The 17,615-nt window shown below is 39.9% G+C and overlaps 1 pseudogene; it reads right to left on the bottom strand.

The window, feature by feature from the left end:
• Positions 1 to 6,237: 6,237 nt before the first annotated feature.
• Positions 6,238 to 12,565, bottom strand: LOC118650418 (annotated as a pseudogene).
• Positions 12,566 to 17,615: the final 5,050 nt, after the last annotated feature.

Below are 17,615 nucleotides of genomic sequence, written 5' to 3'. Positions count from 1 at the left end.
GAGAGTCATTGATTGGCTGCTTCTTGCATGCCGCATACTGGGGATCGAGCCCACAACTCTGACTGGCAATCGAACTGTGACCTCCTGGTTCATAGGTCAACTCTCAACCACTGAGCCATACGGGCCGGGCAATAAATACAATATTTTAGATAAATTTGTCTGCGATGTACACAATTTACTTACTTTTTGGTAGTTTTCTGATGTAGATCTTAAGTTGAAATTAAAAGCTGTGGTCAATATCTGGGAATGATGGTGAAGTGTCCCCCAAGATTTTGAAAATAAGGTTTCCTTTATTTCTTTCCTAAGTTAGTTTTTCTTAAAGTAAAAATTGGAAAATTCTTATACAGTGGATATGATTAGATACCTAATCATTGAGCTTTTGGAAGCAACTGGTACTTCAATCAAGATAAACTGAAGAGGAATATTAGAAAGGAGAACTAGAATATAGATGTAACTTTGTAACTCAGTATGTGGAAACTTAAACCTTTGCTTCCTATCCTGTATTGGAGAAAGCATTTGTGTATATAACAAGGCTCATCCACTGTAGAATCTTAGAAAATGCCTCGTAACCAAAGTAGAAATTGTTGAGGGAGACTTGGCAACAATCTCCTCTACTGGCTGAGTGTCTCTTGCTACCCAAGATTCGCTCAGTCCTCATGTTTTGACTCCATTCCTGGTCACAAAACAACCTTCAGCTAATTTGACTTCCCACATCACTTGACTATGGGAGAAAGTGTATTGATCTGCCAAGTCAATCATTCCAACCTTCCTGACAGTTAACTTTTTCATTGTAAATGACTTGTAGATCAGTCCTTAGGAGCTGAATTAACATAAATCTACCCAGAAGAGGTGGCTCACCCATTGGAGTAGTGATATTAGTGGTTTGAATCTACAGGTTTCATAGCCTGGCATATTCACTAAGGTAAATGGAAACATGTAGTGGTTTGAGCAATCTGTCTCTCTTTCTTCTTCCCTCATTATTTGCCTTTCTCAAGCTGAAACAAAAATATGATCTAAAAATATTTTCACCTAAGTGACTATTCTCCAGCTCATACAGATGAGAGCTCCCCGACTAGTCCTGTGCAGGTAGAAGTGAGGAGACTGGGTCAAAACTCTGGGAAGGAGACACGGAGAGGCTCTCAGGCTGCCAAGCAAGTAGGATGATTCTCATGCCAGAACTGTGATAGATGACTCACCAGCTCAGCAGCCACATTTATCAGACACTTTGTACCTCAATCATTTTGAAATATAACATCCTGTGACACCTACTAGCAGTTTCCCGTATGCTCTCCAGTGCTCCACTGGAATGGCTTTGTCTAAAATGACTGGGAGCGTGGATGCATGCATCATAAACTGTATAGACAGACATGTTTTGGTTTCTGATGGTCATGGATTTCCTGACTCTTGCACCAAAACTCTAGTGGGTCTCACTGCCACACTACCTCCGGCTGTGACCTTATCAGATTTCATAAACTAAAAAGGCCTTGGCTGGAGCAGTTCGTGAATGGCAGTGCTCCAAGGAAAACCAGGTGCTACAGGAAGTGGAGTTGGTGATTCAGTCAGGTGCATTCTTTCTTATGATTCAGGCTGACCCACTGACTAATCATTGTGAGTGGGCACCCTGCTCTCAGGGGCCCTTGTGAATAAGCTGTATAGAAAAGGTCTTAATCACTTTTGCTGATTAAGAGCTTTCACAGAAATTACTCTGTGCAATGCCTTCAGAATTTCAAAACGGAGGAATTGATTCTATTGTGATAATAACAGTTATTGGTAATACCATTTAAGGTATGCGACGTATTCTACTTCCTATCTTTACTCGAACTGAAATGTGGACAATGTCATTCAGTACTCAAGGCATTTTGCTTCAGAGTTAATTTTGTACTTAGCAATGAGTGTATTTATTCTTGTTTTTGTTTTTGTTTGTTAAGTCTTTAGACTCTCAAGCAATATATGTAAGTAAGGTAATAAATACAATATTTTAGGTAAATTTGTCTGCGATGTACACAATTTACTTACTTTTTGGTAGTTTTCTGATGTAGATCTTAAGTTGAAATTAAAAGCTGTGGTCAATATCTGGGAATGATGGTGAAATGTCCCCCAAGATTTTGAAAATAAGGTTTCCTTTATTTCTTTCCTAAGTTAGTTTTATTTGTTTGTGCTCTCTCTTTATGATTAAAAACGGTCTATTAAATAGAAGCAAATAAATTAATAAATAAGAAAACCAAGGAAAGAAGAAAATATGAATAAGAAAGTAATAACAGTGAGGAAAAATATACATACATACGTATACAGGGTGGGACAAACTGTAGGTTTACAGTTGTGAGTACATTAAACAGTTTATTCTTCTATCATTATTTATTTATTTATTTATTTATTTATTTATTTATTTATTTATATAAATCTTTATTTAGATTATTACAGTTGTTCCTCTCCCCCCCCATACCTCCCCTCCACCCAGTTCCCATCCCACCCTCTGCCCTTACCCTCCCCCACTGTCCTCATCCATAGGTGCACGATTTTTGTCCAGTTTTTTCCCGCACCTCCACACTGCTTTTCCCCCGAGAATTGTCAGTCCACTACCTTTCTATGCCCCTGATTCTATTATATTCACCAGTTTACTCTGTTCATCAGATTTTTTATTCACTTGATTTTTAGATTCACTTGTTGATAGATATGTATTTGTTGTTCATAATTTTTATCTTTACCTTTTTCTTCTTCTTCTTCCTCTTCTTAAAGGATACCTCTCAGCATTTCATATAATACTGGTTTGGTGGTGATGAACTCCTTTAGCTTTTTCTTATCAGTGAAGATCTTTATCTGACCTTCAATTCTGAAGGATAGCTTTGCTGGGTAAAGTAATCTTGGTTGTAGGTTCTTGCTATTCATCACTTTGAATATTTCTTGCCACTGCCTTCTGGCCTGCATAGTTTCTGTTGAGAAATCAGCTGACAATCGTATGGGTACTCCCTTATAGGTAACTAACTGTTTTCCTCTTGCTGCTTTTAAGATTCTCTCTTTGTCTTTTGCTCTTGGCATCTTAATTATGATGTGTCTTGGTGTGGTCCTCATTGGATTCCTCTTGTTTGGGGTTCTCTGCACTTCCTGGACTTGTAAGTCTATTTCTTTTACCAGGTAGGAGAAATTTTCTGTCATTATTTCTTCAAATAGGTTTTCAATATCTTTCTCTCTCTCTTCTTCTGGCACCCCTATAATTCGGATGTTGGTACCCTTGAAGTTGTCCCAGAGGCTCCTTACACTATCTTCATATTTTTGTATTATTTTTTCTTTTTGCTTTTCTGGTTGGGTGTTTTTTGCTTCTTAGTATTTCAAATCTTTGACTTGATTCTTGCGATCCTCTAGTCTGCTGTTGGATCTCTGTATAATACTCTTTATTTCAGTCAATGTATGCTTAATTTCTAGTTGGTCCTTTTTCATATCCTCGAGGGTCTCACTAAATTTATTGGCGGTTTCTAGAAAATTCTTGAAAAACCTTATAACCGTGGTTTTGAATTCTATATCCAGTAGTTTGCTTTCCTCCATTTCTGTCATTTGTGACCTGCATTTTGTGTCTCCGCATTTTGTCTGCTTCCCTGTGTTGATAGAATGGCTTTGTGTGCTAGGTGTACTATAGGGCCCAGTGGCTCAGCTTCTGCAATTACCTGAGGTGGATATTCTTGGTGCACCCCTCTGTGGGCTGTGTGCACAGTCTTGTTGTAGTTAAGCTTTGATTGTTGTTGGTATCACTGGGAGGAATTTACCTCCAGGCCAGTTGGCTGTAAGAATCAACTGTGTCTATGATGGGAGAACTTCTGTGCTGGAAACACCCTTATGGGTCAAGACTTGCTTCAGTGGGGCTTTGGTGCTCACTGAGTCTGCCCCCTGAGTGTGTCCCTTATGGATCTGAGGAGTTGTAATCTGGATGGTCCCACTCTGACCACTGGGTACACTGGCTCTTAGATCTCTAAGGAGGTGCTAATTTAGCCTTTGCCTGAGGCTACCCAGCAGGAGCTACAAAGAGATCTGCAGATTCCTCCTCTTTGTTTGGGGTTTGGAGGTGCCCAGATGAGGTCCAGCTCTGCACTTTACATCCGCACCTCCTCTGAGTCTCAGTGTGCTTTTCTCTTTCCTTCTAGTTGTAGAATTTCCACTCAGCCACCCTTTCTGTGTTTCTGGATGATGTCCTTTTTGTCTTTTAGTTGTATTTTTGAAATGTTTGTGCGAGGCAGCAATTTCAGGTGTTTACCTATGCCGCCATCTTGGTTTCTCCCTCATTATTTATTAATTACTAGAGGCCCAGTGCATAAAAATTCGTGCACTTGGGGAGTCCCTCAGCTGGACCTGTGCCCTCTCATAGTCTGGGAGCCCTTGGGGGATGTCTGACTGATGGCTTAGGCCCGGTCCCTGTGGACATCCTTGTGGGAGTGCACTGACCACCAGGGAGCAGCTCCAGCCCCGCCCCCATTGCCCTGCTGCCGCTGCCACTGCCACTCCCTCTGTGGGAGGCCACCAACAGGATGATCAGGGGGCCCAAGCCACCTACTTACTTTGAGTGAAACTTTGATCCTGTAATACAAGAGTCATCTTAACGCAGCAGATGCTGCCTTGTGCAGCGTCACAGCTCATGATGCATGTGGGGATATACAAATCTGCCAAGGAAAGTACAACCAAGAGGTCAGAGACCAGATGTAGGAAAGGAAGGAGGGGACCTCACTGTCCTCTCTACAAATATTTATATTAGGAAAAATATTAAAGTCTAAGTACTATTTATTTCTTGAGGGCATCTACTATAAAGAAAATAAATTATCCTCCAAAAGCATCTTATTAATTAAGTAATTAATTAATTTTTATAGAAACATCTTTTATTTGGGTAACATGTCCCCAAACAGATCAGTAAGTAAAATAGATTCTAGAGAATATGGCCCTGTGCACAGCCTAACCGCCCTCCCCCCGACAAAAAAAAACAGACACTGGGGGTGAACATTCTCCTTCCCATCTTGGACTCCTATGGTATAAAAAATTTTGGCAGCTCAATGCTTATCATCTGTTTGGGGCGTCATGTCCATGTTCAGTATTTCCAGGATGCAGCAATGGTAAGGCCCGCAGATTTGCCAACCCTCCCTCTACCCCAAATCAGCAAACATTTCAGGCTCACCCAAAATGGGACTAAAATAAGGAGCAAGAGGACCCCTTCACGAGGTGCTAAGCAGAGCTCAGTGCATCACTGTGCTTTGAGAAAGAGGGAGGCATTTTATTTGGTACTTTAAAAACAGCGAGCAGAACTGGAGAAGCCAGAGAACCAATACTGGCAGGAAGAGGCCACTTGGCACTAGTGTCTTGGGAGAAGGAAAGAAGGAGATAGATGTGAGAGTAGGAGCTAAAAAAATTAGGAGGGGTCCACTCCAAATGACAGAGGGCTGAAATGGGCTAGAAACAAGAGAACTGCTCACTCTGGGCCTGTGTTCTCTCTACTTCCATCCCAAAGCACCTGGGTATCATGCCCAACTTTAGCCTCCCCAGTGTCAGTTTGTCCGTGTGTAGTGTCTGCCTGATTCTAGCACTCTACTGTCTTCCCTAATATTAATGTCTCTTGATCATGTCTCTAGGGACTTATCATGCCTTGTCCCTAAAGCCTGTGGACCAGGCTTTTGTCTACCCACTTCTTTCCCATTGGTCAAATTGTCCCAAAGGCTGCATTCCCACCACTCAGAGAACTTTTTGGTTCTCAGTACTTCCCTTCCCCATCCCTGAGGGAGGTGGATCAAGGGCACCTGGTACCCAATCTCCCCTGCCCCTCTTGGAGCCCCTTAGACCTGAATGAAGAGTAGGCCAGTAAGCAGGGCAAAGCTTGATAGGAGCAGAATGTCCTTGAGGATCATTGGCTCAGTAGTGGCCAGCTCCTGGGGCAGGATTTCCAAGAAGGTGATATAGAGAAAGGTGCCAGCTGCCATACCCTCCAGCTTAGACTGGGCCCGCTGGTGCAGTGGGCCAGCTCACTGTGCCAGAGCTGCTCCCGGCCCAATGCCCAGAGGTGTCAGGCATGAGAAGAGAATGCCACAGCCAGCCACTACCTTTGCTCACAGGTGGCTCTGCAGCAGCCTCAGGGACAAGCTGACAGCCGAAATACCCTTATGGAGCAGCAATGCCAGACACAGCTCCATGGCCCCAGCCCGGTTTCACTGCAGTCCCACTGCCAGCCCCTTGAACACTGAGTGCAGATCCAGGGAGAAGACCAGTACACAGGCACGCAGGGCTGAGGGAGCTGCCAGAGCTCCGCTTGCCTGTGGGAGGCCTTGCCCATCATGCCAGTGCTGTGGCCCACCATTCACTGTTCCCAGCAGTGCCCTTGTCTCCTCTCGAGGTGGTAGCACTGACTGCTCCTTGTAAGCCAGTGTGATCTGCTCCATCACCAGGACCAGGAAGAAGCTGAGGACCAGGATAAACTCTTGTAGGGGAAACCGTAGCATCACCTGCAGGGCTGCCAGGGCCTCATCTATGGCAGACAGGGAGTCAGGCAGCAGGTCCAGGAGACAGGTGGCCAGAACACACACACCCCCGCTCCCCCTGCCCAGACAAAACAGCTTACAAGGCTCAGGGCTTTCTGGCGGAAGGCTGAGGCTTTCGGGTTAGCTCCAGGCCAGCATAGCACACGGATGGACACCAGACTGCAGATGAGAGTGAGCACCAGAAGGAGCACCAGGACCCCCCCCCAACCTCACCTCCAGTCCCCTGGGCACTGGGGGATCTGAGGCTATGGCCTCTGGGCTCCACACCAGGAACTCTGGTTCTCCCTAGGTGGCCGTGGTTGCTCCAGTGACTCTCAGAGCCTCTTAGTGTGGTAGGCAGTTAGACAGACATGAGAAGAGCAAGGACCATGGGCCAGATACAGAGGGTCACCAGGGCCCAACCTCGTTTTGTTGGCTGCAGACTGAAGGGTCCTGGGTTCGATTCCAGCCAATGGCATGTACCTCAGTGGCAGGCTTGATCCCTGACCCTCTGCATCTCATTGTTTGGAGGCAACCAAACAATGTGTCTCTCACACTGATGTTTTTCTCTCTCCAAAAGCATCGTTTTAAGCACCCCATATTTTTCTTCCAACATTTCTTCTTAAATATAGTGATTAAAGTTTACATATAATTCAGGAAAATTCAAAACTAGCAGATCTTTCCATCTGATAATAGGGCAGCCATATGTGGGGTGGCAAGCTTGGTGTTCACATGCTAGAAATGAGCTTGTCAAGCTGTTCTTTGTAGTTCCTCACAGCGCCTTCTGAGAACCTTTGCCCTTAGTAGATATTTAATTAAGCAGAGTAGTCGAATTGCTAAAATAACATTTCTGCACTGGATTTATTTGTCCTAGTAAATTCTTACCTGAGTAAATTCAGATCTTACATTTCAAACTTTTCCATGGTCTCCAAACTTGTTCTCTTCTCAAATTACTAAATATGATTACTTCTGGTGGGCTCTGGAGTAAGAATGTCAAATCTCGGTTCATGCACTAACTAGTTGTGTAACTTGAAGCAGGCCATCTCACCTTTTTAATCCTAAATGTTCTTGTCTGAACAATGAGTATTACTAATAAGGTTGTGAAGATTAACATGTCAATTGCTTAGTGCACCACTTAGCACAATTCATGTTAGCTACTATTATTATTATGGTTATCATTTCAATGTTAAATGTTTATTTCAAAAGTGATCAATTTAAAGGATATGAGTGTGTAATATACAGAAGAAAAAATTCAAAAGACACATAAACTTATGAAGAAATGTTGCAATTTACTAAAATTCAAATAAATGCAAATTAAGCATTGATAGATAATTTTTGCTATAAAACTGGAAATATACTTAAAATGATCATCTTCAATTTGGGCAAAAAAATAATTAAGTAAGCAGGTACTCCCAGACCTAAGAGTGAGACTATAAATTGGTATTCCTTTTTGGGAATGCAACTTAATATGTATCAAAGGTTTCAAAAGTTTCACACTCTTTACCCTATATTTGGATGTGTCCCTCATGGAGATAGTCAGTGAAGCTATCAAAGCATTATATATAATAATGATAAATGTGAAACTAATTTGTGAAAACTCCGGAATGGTAAAATCTACCAGTTGAATATTATGAAGGTTTTTTTTTTTTTTAAATATATTTTATTGATTTTTTTTTACAGAGAGGAAGGGAGAGAGATAGAGAGCTAGAAACATCGATGAGAGAGAAACATCGATCAGCTGCCTCCTGCACATCTCCCACTGGGGACATGCCCGCAACCCAGGCACATGCCCTTGACCAGAATCGAACCCGGGACCCTCCAGTCCACAGGCTGACGCTCTGTCCACTGAGCCAAACCGGCCTCGGCGAATATTATGAAGTTTAAAAATAATGTTCTCAAAGAATACTTAAGGTTAGAAAAAAAATACTCCTGTGATATTTCAAAACTGAATAGAGTATATGACCTCACTTTGTTATTAACATATAAATTATATACATGTATCAGTGATATTTTTATTAATCCTCACCAGGAGATATTTTTCCATTGATTTTTTTTTTTTTTTGAGAGAGAGAGAGAGAGAGAGAGAGAGAGAAAGAGAGAAGAGAGGGGTAGAGACAGACAGAGAAAAATATCAGTGTGAGAGAGACACATCAATTGGTTGCCTCCCGCACGTGCCTGCAACTGAGGGACATGGCCTGGACCAGAATTGAACCCATGACCTATCAGTCCATGGATCGATGCTCTATCCACTGAGCCAGGGCTATCAGTGATTTTTTAAAATATATTTTATTGATTTTTTACAGAGAGGAAGGGAGAGGGAGAGGATTAGAGAGTTAGAAACATGGATGAGAGAGAAACATCGATCAGCTGCCTCCTGCACACCCCCCACTGGGGATATGCCCGCAACCAAGGTACATGCCCCTGACTGGACCTGGGACCCTTTGGTCCGCAGGCCAACGCTCCATCCACTGAGCCAAACCGGTCAGGGCTATCAGTGATGTTTTTAAACATCTCTACATGGATGACCAATAGGTATCTCAAACTTGACCTCTATATATCCAAATTTTTTAATTCCTAGCTGCCAGTCTCTAAATCTGTTCCTCCTCTAGTCTTCCTTATCTCAATAAGGGGAAAGTCATCCATCCAGTTGTTCAAGTCAAATACCTGGAATCTTTCCTGAATTTGTCTCTTTCTTTCATATCCACAGCCAATCCAACAGTAAATCCATTCACCTCCCCTTTCAAACGACCCAGAATCTGATCACTTTCCACCACCTCCACTGCTCCATTGAGTCTTGGCTTGATCACTGCTGAGGTCTCTTAACTGGGGTCTTTCCATCAGCACTTCCTCCCTCCATGCTCCTTTCTGAGAATGAGCCTTTAAAATATATCCAATCCTGTCACTCTTCTGCTCCAAGCTTCCAAAATAGAAGCCAGATCTATGTCTTGGCCTGCAAAGGCCTTCTTAGTTGGCATTTCTGCTCTCTGAATTCATTCTCTACCACTCTTTTCCTCAATCTGTTGGTTGCAGCCACACTAGTTCCCTTTGTTTCTAATGCCCACCAAACACCCTCCCTTTCCACTGAGCCACTCTGTCTACTTTTACCTCCACCAGGAAGGGCTGGTGCCTTTACTACCTTTAGAAATTTGTCTACGAGTCATCTCCCTATGTGATAACTCATAAGTTTATATGGATAGCTCAGTTCAAAGTTTAACATTCTAGTTCTTTGTTTCTTATCTTTTTAACTTGGAAATCTTGGTTCTTAATAACATTAATATTAACTTACATGTTTTATTTTAATAAGTAAAAATATACTTATTTTGTAATATTTTGTAATACACAAAAGTACAAAACAACAATATTACTAATAAACCTATTGTATTCAAATATATATATATATATATATCCTAGCCTTATTCCAATATTTCCTCCCCACTTGGACAGCATCTTAAAATAGCACATACCATCAAGTGACTTTTTTATCCTCTTTTGTTTTATTTATTTATATTAATATTAGGACTATTATTATTATTTTTCTTTAATTCTTTGTTGTTGAAAGTATTACATATGTCTCCTTTTCCAAGTGACTTATTTATACTTTCTTTGTGTACTCTCTCCCCCATAGAACCCTCTGAGAAGTGATGACTTTTCTTTTGTCCCCTATTGGATCTTTGTTACTTGAAACAGTGCCTGGTTTATTTGTGAAATAAATAAACAAATGGACAAATAAATGCTATATCTTTAGATAAATTGGTGATTTTTATTTTCTTGTTTTTATTCTTCTGAACTTAAATGTTCAAAAATGACATTTGTTTTTTACTTTTATTACCAGAAAAAACCCATTCCACTATAAATACTATTCTTTTTATGTTTAACTTGCTAATTGCTAGTAGTAAAGGGCTAACTGAATACATGACCCTTTCAAACTTTTATGTATTTTGTCTTGGGTAGCTCTTTGTCTTTTCTTAACTCACATTTCCTCTTTTATTCATGGCATAATTGAAGAAATCATATTTTTGCCCTTTCTAATTCTGAATCAGTATTAGACTGGTGCATTAACTCCTTGCCTATCCTTTAAACTTTTAAGTGCTCCTGCCAGTAGCACATCAATTATTTTGCTGTTTGAACCTTTAAATTTCTATCTTCTCTCTGCATTTCTTCCTACTTTGGGGTCAATGTATCTGTGCACATTGGAAGTACACTAATATTTATAGGACAGAACAGGTCTGGGAATGTGGCTAAGTCATTTTAGATATACTATATATTTTCATCCCAACAATAACCCTTTTTAGCAGCTATTGTTGTTCCATATGAAATAACTAAGGCTCTGGGAGGTTAAGAAACTCATGGGAGAGCACACAGCTAAGAACTATTGGCGGAGGGCACATCTGTATGACTTCAAAACCTACACTCTTCACTTTTCATAACACTCTAGGGTCACCTCCCTGCTCTGTAATTTGTTTATTTATTTCTACATTTGTACACTCCCTCCTTTCGGAAAGGATCTGAGGGAGATGATACTATTGTTATTATTATTAAGCTCTGGTCTCTGCCTTCATACTACCTAAGCCCAGGAGATTGGGGAGGAAGGTATGGGCCACAGATGGATTGTGGAAGAAAGCTCATCCTGTTACCACAACCCATCCTCTTAGCATCAACTACCAAGGGTGATGAACTTGCCACAGAATCTGGGATGTGTCTACCAGGGGCAGTGTTGGGGCATTTGCTACAGGGTGATTCCAAGCTTAGCATGATGAGATTTGATTCTTAGCCACTGTACTAATAGGTCTTTGCTCTAGAGCAGGGGTGGCAAACTTTTTGACTCGAGGGCCACAATGGGTTCTTAAACTGGACCGGAGGGCCGGAACAAAAGCATGGATGGAGTGTTTGTGTGAACTAATATAAATTCAAAGTAAACATCATTACATAAAAGGGTACGGTCTTTTTTTTTTTTTTTTTTTTTTTAGTTTTATTCATTTCAAACGGGCTGGATCCAGCCCCCAGGCCGTAGTTTACCCACGGCTGCTCTAGAGTGTTTATTAGTTCTTTGATTATCTTTTTTAAAATGTATTTTTATTGTTGATAGTAGTACAAATATTTCCCATTCCACTCCCCTTACCCCCCCTCTTCCTCCCATCCCCAGGTTTTTATCTTTTCTTTTTTTTAACAGATGAAGAAATTTGGGTGGAAGAAAATTAAGTAATTTACATAGCAGGGTCCTAATGTAATTCTATTGGACTTTATCGTCTATTTTCTTTCTATGTACTCATTCTATTTATCTGTGTAAATATTGAGATACATTGGACCATGGCTCTAACACTCAGGGTCTTTTAAAAAAGAACAACCCTGGCTGGTGTGCTCAGTGGTTAGAGCATTGGCTCACCCACTGAAGGAGCTCAGGTTCGATTCTGGTCAAGGGTACATACCTGAGTTGCAGGTTTAATCCCTGGCCCAGTAGGGGCCAGTGCGGGAGGCAACTAATTGATGAGGTCTCTTTCACATCTCTCTCTCTCTCTCTCTCTCTCTCTCTCCCTCCCTCCCTCTCTTGCAATTTCTCTAAAATCAATGGAAGAATAGCCTTGGGTGAGGATTAACAAAAGAAAAAAAAAGAACATATAGAATAGTTTTAGAATTTGAGACTGCTGAGAAAAATGGCAACATTTCAATGAAGTAGAGAAATGTAACCTGGCCTCTTGGGCTTCACATAACATGCTATTGATCATCTATCTGTGGCTTCCTTTGTGGCTTAAATATGTCTCTACACGTTCACTTGTATCATCAAGATGTTGATATTCCTCACCAAAATTAACATTACCAAGCTGCTTTGATGTATAAACGTCTGTGTAAGAAAGTTTAAATATTGACTTGTCTAGGTACAGCATGGTGGTTAACAAAACGGCTTTCTCAGCTCTTTTTCTGATTTTAACTGATCTAATTCTATTGCTAAACTTATCTAGAATGAGATCTTCTAAAGGTTGCTTGTACTTGGGAAGAATCAAGTTCACTTTGATGGTATTCAAGGGGCTGTAGATGTAAACTAGTTCCACCAGTGTCGGGAAACTGTGAGTCATATCAACTCTCATGCTATCTGACTTTGAATGAGGAAGGGCAATGTTCACATAGGACCGTGTAGTTTGTTACATTAAGAACAGATTGAGCTTATTCTAATGCTCTTGCAGAACTCCAGATACCCTTATATGAGAATAAATTTTCAGGATTTCATAAAATAAGGTTCAGCCTTAACGAATGTGACCAATGTATCTGAGATGAGTGACTCAAACACAATAAGCGAAAGATATTCATAGTTTTAGCATTTAAACAATTTTGTATTTACTTGAGATTTTTTGAAAATCATAATTGCTCATTGTTTTCATTTTATAGCTATAAAAGAAAATCAACCATCGAAGAGAAAAAGATAAAATGTTTAGTCCCTAAGGGATATGTTGGTGTTGTCTCATAAAAAGGAGTCAATACTTGATGCAATTATTTGCATATTGACCTTAATGCACGATCTTAATCCCATGATTATTTCCCAAGATAATTTTTTAATGTCCACATTCCCTGAGTACTTTGTGCCACTCCCAGGCATGTGTATATGTGACTAGGTCTGCAGGCTTGTGAGGACAAGTGTACATACAAGTGCATACATAGATGATAGCCAGCCCTTCAGGGATATTAGATGTGCTGAATGTTTGATGACCTTTGCCAAAATGCAAAGTGAAAATTGGCAAAGTGAGTTTTATCACTTATAACCATAGTTTTGGAGATGGAAGAGATAATTACCTAGTCAAATCCCTTATTATATAGAGGGGTTTTCTTTCTTTCTTTCTTTCTTTCTTTCTTTCTTTCTTTCTTTCTTTCTTTCTTTCTTTCTTTCTTTCTTTCTCTCTCTCTCTCTCTCTCTCTCTCTCTCTCTCTCTCTCTCTCTCTTTCTTTCTTTCTTTCTTTCTTTCTTTTTAGGATATGCTTTTATTGATGAGAGAGAGAGAAACATTGATGTGAAAGTGAAATATCCATTGGTTGCCTCTGGTACAAGCCCTGAACAGATATTGAACCCAAAGCCTAGGTATGTGCCCTGAACAGGACTTGAACCCAAAACCTTTTCGGTGTACAGGACAATGCTCCAATTAACTGAGCCACTCAGCCAAGGCAGAACTGAGTGTTTTCTTATAGCACATATACACTCAAGAGATTGTTTACCGCCCTGACCGGTTTGGCACAGTGGATAGTGTGTCGGCCTGCGGACTCAAGGGTCCCAGATTCCGGTCGGGGGCATGTACCTTGGTTGCGGGCATATCCCCAGTGGGGAGTGTGCAGGAGGCAGCTGATTGATGTTTCTCTCTCATCGATGTTTCTAACTCTCTATCCCTCTCCCTTCCTCTCTGTAAAAAAATTAATAAAATATATTAAAAAAAAGAGAGATTGCTTACCCCACCACAGTGCTCTCTATTATGTTCTCAGCACTTACTGCTTAGCACATAGTTCCTACTAAATACCTGTTAAATGACTGACTGATTGACTGACTGACTGAATGAATGAATAGATGAGTAAATGATAGAATGAGTCTCTCCATGTGACTAGAGATTGTGCAAGCGCAGACCAGGAAAAGAAACCCAGGTGCTTCTTATCTTTCTTACTGTAGTTCCTATGAGTTCTCATGTTAGATCCTTATACCCTATTCCTGGAAACGCCACCCATTTTTGAACTAGGCCCTTTCCTTCCCTTATTTTACCTCTTTCCCAAAGCTTTACTTAATAACTGGATAAAAAGAGATTTCTTCCTCAACTCCATTTTGTCTGAACTTGCAGCAACATATGAGTCACTCCTCACTTCTAAGACACAATAGAGCTTGTGTTTGCTATAAATATTTACTGCCCTGATCTCTGATTTACTTAATATTAACACAATGTTCTGGGTAGCTCAGAACTTTGATAGATCTATACTAGTGTTTGTTTAAGATCTCAAACTACTTTGGGTTCTAAATCTGGTAAATATAGGATCCATTCCAATTAAGGCTCCTGACAAAGTTGAAAACACTATTATCTTTTTTTTTTATTTTTTTTAATGAAATGATAGGCATTGTTCTAGAGAATGTTTGTCTGTCTATCCATTTATCTACTTAACCTCAAGTACTTCTAATGATCTCATGGGGTAAAAGATGTTACCCTATTTTTTTTTTTCAGATGAGGGAGCTGAGACTACAAGCAGTTAAGTGACTTTTAGAAAATACTGGATCCAGGATTCAAATTGAGATTGGTTGGATTCTTCAGATCAAGTTCTTTTCATGACATTATGCACTTGCTTCTTCCCACCCCATAATTATGGACACCATTTAAAGGCACTGGGACCATTAAGCACTGACCGCTGTGTGCCTGCCTACCAGAGACAACTTTTGCTCCATTAACCCTTGCAGGCCTATAGATCCTAGGAAGACAGAGACCATGAAAGAACAGGGTGTAGAAAACTGTTCTCTTGCCATATCTTTCAGACCAGTTTATAGTATCACTGAATGGGGAGCGAAGTGATATGATCTCTTCATCTTCTCAGAATCAAGGCTCATTAATCTCCCCTCCATATCTATGGGGCCACTTTATTTATTTTTTAAAATTGATTTCATAATGCCAAGCTGAGGTGGGAAGGTCAGGGCCATTGGTGACTTATATTTTAAAAGGCATTTATATATTCTTTAACATTGCTGCTATAACACTATTCTCACACCTCACTTTTTTTCACAGCAATCATTCAATTAGTCTCCATCAGAATATGATTTTTATTTTGAATTAGTAGACAAACAATGAGTGTCAGTTTTGTGGGATTTACTCTAAAAGGTGCCAGAAGAATATAAATATGTATATGACACTTCTGTTCTCTTTCCAATGGAGGAATAAGACATGTAACTCTTGCAAGCTAATCGGTGATCAACACTATAAATTCATTTATTCATTCATTCATTCCATCAATAAACATTTATTAAACTTTGCTCTGTGGAAGACATGGACTGTTAGCCTCAAAGGCCAGATGATAATTAACTTAAAGGATGGGCAGATAAGGGGGTTTAGAAGAGACAGCAATTATAGTCAGAGATGAGAACAGGGAAGGTTTCATGGAGGATGTGGCATTTGCACGGGATCTTGATGACTCTGCAAAGGGAAAGCACCTTAGGTAGAAAAGTCCATACAACTACAAGGCCATGAGGCCAGGTTACATCAGGAAAAAGCAAAAAGGTAGAAGTTTGAAGAACTGGGGATAAGTCTGAAGAAGGTTAAAGTCCTCCTGGGAGACAGGAACCATGTCTGGCAAGGTTGCTTCATGAGGGCTCAGTACATTCTAGGAGTGACAATCAGGTCTCACATCACAAGAGCGGATTTATATGGAAGAGGATATATTTGTGGAGGACTTAGAGGTGGTGGTGGTGGTGATGATGGCAGATGTGATAATGGCTATAGTGATCTGGCGTAAGGGTAATGGAATAGGAAGAGCATACTCAGCAGGAAAGGCAGATCATTGGAAAGGAAATGGAAATCCTGCATTCTTCCTACACCATATTATTGGTGAAAGTCTATCCTACTTCTACTTAAGGAATGCAGCATCAAAGATGGCATTAGGCACAGGGGAGATCATGTAATTGATAATTCAGTCAATTTAATAGTTAGCTAACCTAATTAAAGAAGGCAACGAATTTAATGAGAGCGATTTGGCTTCTTTCAAACTAAAGAAGACCCAATTAAAGACAAGTAAAACTGGTTACAAGGAAACAACCTAAGATGTATAATTAACGTGTAGTACTTAATGTCATAGGATAGAATTAATGGATAGTATTAATTTAAGTAGAACTGTGAGATTTAAAAAGCATTTGGCACTTAACATGAATAAGCAATGTTATTAGTATCTAATATCCCCAGAGATAAGTATCATTATCATTTGTTAATTTCATTTAAGATGCTGACATATATATTCCATTGCTTGCCCTTACAAAATTCAATGCATATGACTATATTATATAGTCTTGAGTTTATTAGGAGCCACATAAATTCTTTAGTATTATATAACATCATTGAAATAAATAGAATCAAAATAACAATCTGTTTTTGCTTCCAGGATTGTTATTCTTTTATCAAAAATTCCCATTAATATTATTTTCAGTTGGTTTTTGATGTTCCCATAATGGCTTAGGAGATTATTGCCCTAGGATATTATTTTTTAAAATAATAGTGATTACTGTCTAGCAACTTTTCTTTACTCAATCTCACTTCCAGATGTATAATCTTCAAGAAATACAAAAGTCCTTTCCTAATACTTACGTATATGTATTTCTTCCTTCTAATAGTTGTAAACCTATATTATGGAATTCCCTTTTCCTGAACCCACTTTCTGCATTTACTTACTAGTTTTTTAAAATTTATTTTTCAATTATAGTTGACATACAATATTATATTTGTTTTAACTGTTCAAAATAGTGATTATACATTTATATGCCTTACAAAGTGATTATCCTGATAAATCTAGTACTCATCTGGCACCAAACATAGTGATTACAGTACTATTGACTATATTCTCTATGTTGTGTTTTAGACCCCCATGACTATTTTTATAACTGGCAATTTGTACTTCTCAATCCCTTTCACCTTTTTCACCTATCCCCCCAAACTCCCTCCCATCTAGCAACCATCAACTTGTTCTCTGTATCTATGAGTTTGTTTGTTCCTTTATTTCTTTAGATTCAACACATAGTGAAATAATATGGCATTTATCTTTCTCTACCTGGCTTATTTCACTTAGCATAATACCCCTAGGTCTATCCATGTTGTCACAAATGGCAAGAATTCATTCTTTTTTATTGCTGCGTAATATTTCAATGTACATATTATTCATTAGTTTGACAAACATTTTTCAGATGCCTATGTAACACACTGACAGGCAGTTTGGAATGAGGATGAATTTGGAACCGATCCATCTGATAGGCCAAGGTTAGGATCCTGACTATCTCTCCATATAAAACTCTAATATGCAAACAGACCTAACGGCTGAACAACCAAACAGCCAAACAACTGAACAACCGGTCGCTATGATGTGCGCTGACCACCAGGGGGCACGTGTGGAACATGGTGGAGCAGGTCAGCAGGGGCGCCAAAC

The sequence above is a fragment of the Myotis myotis genome, unplaced genomic scaffold, assembly GCF_014108235.1.
Source record: "Myotis myotis isolate mMyoMyo1 unplaced genomic scaffold, mMyoMyo1.p scaffold_m19_p_3, whole genome shotgun sequence".
NCBI classification, from domain to species: domain Eukaryota; kingdom Metazoa; phylum Chordata; class Mammalia; order Chiroptera; family Vespertilionidae; genus Myotis; species Myotis myotis.
Note: the sequence above shows the minus strand (reverse complement) of the source record. Positions and strands in the feature narration are given on the sequence as shown.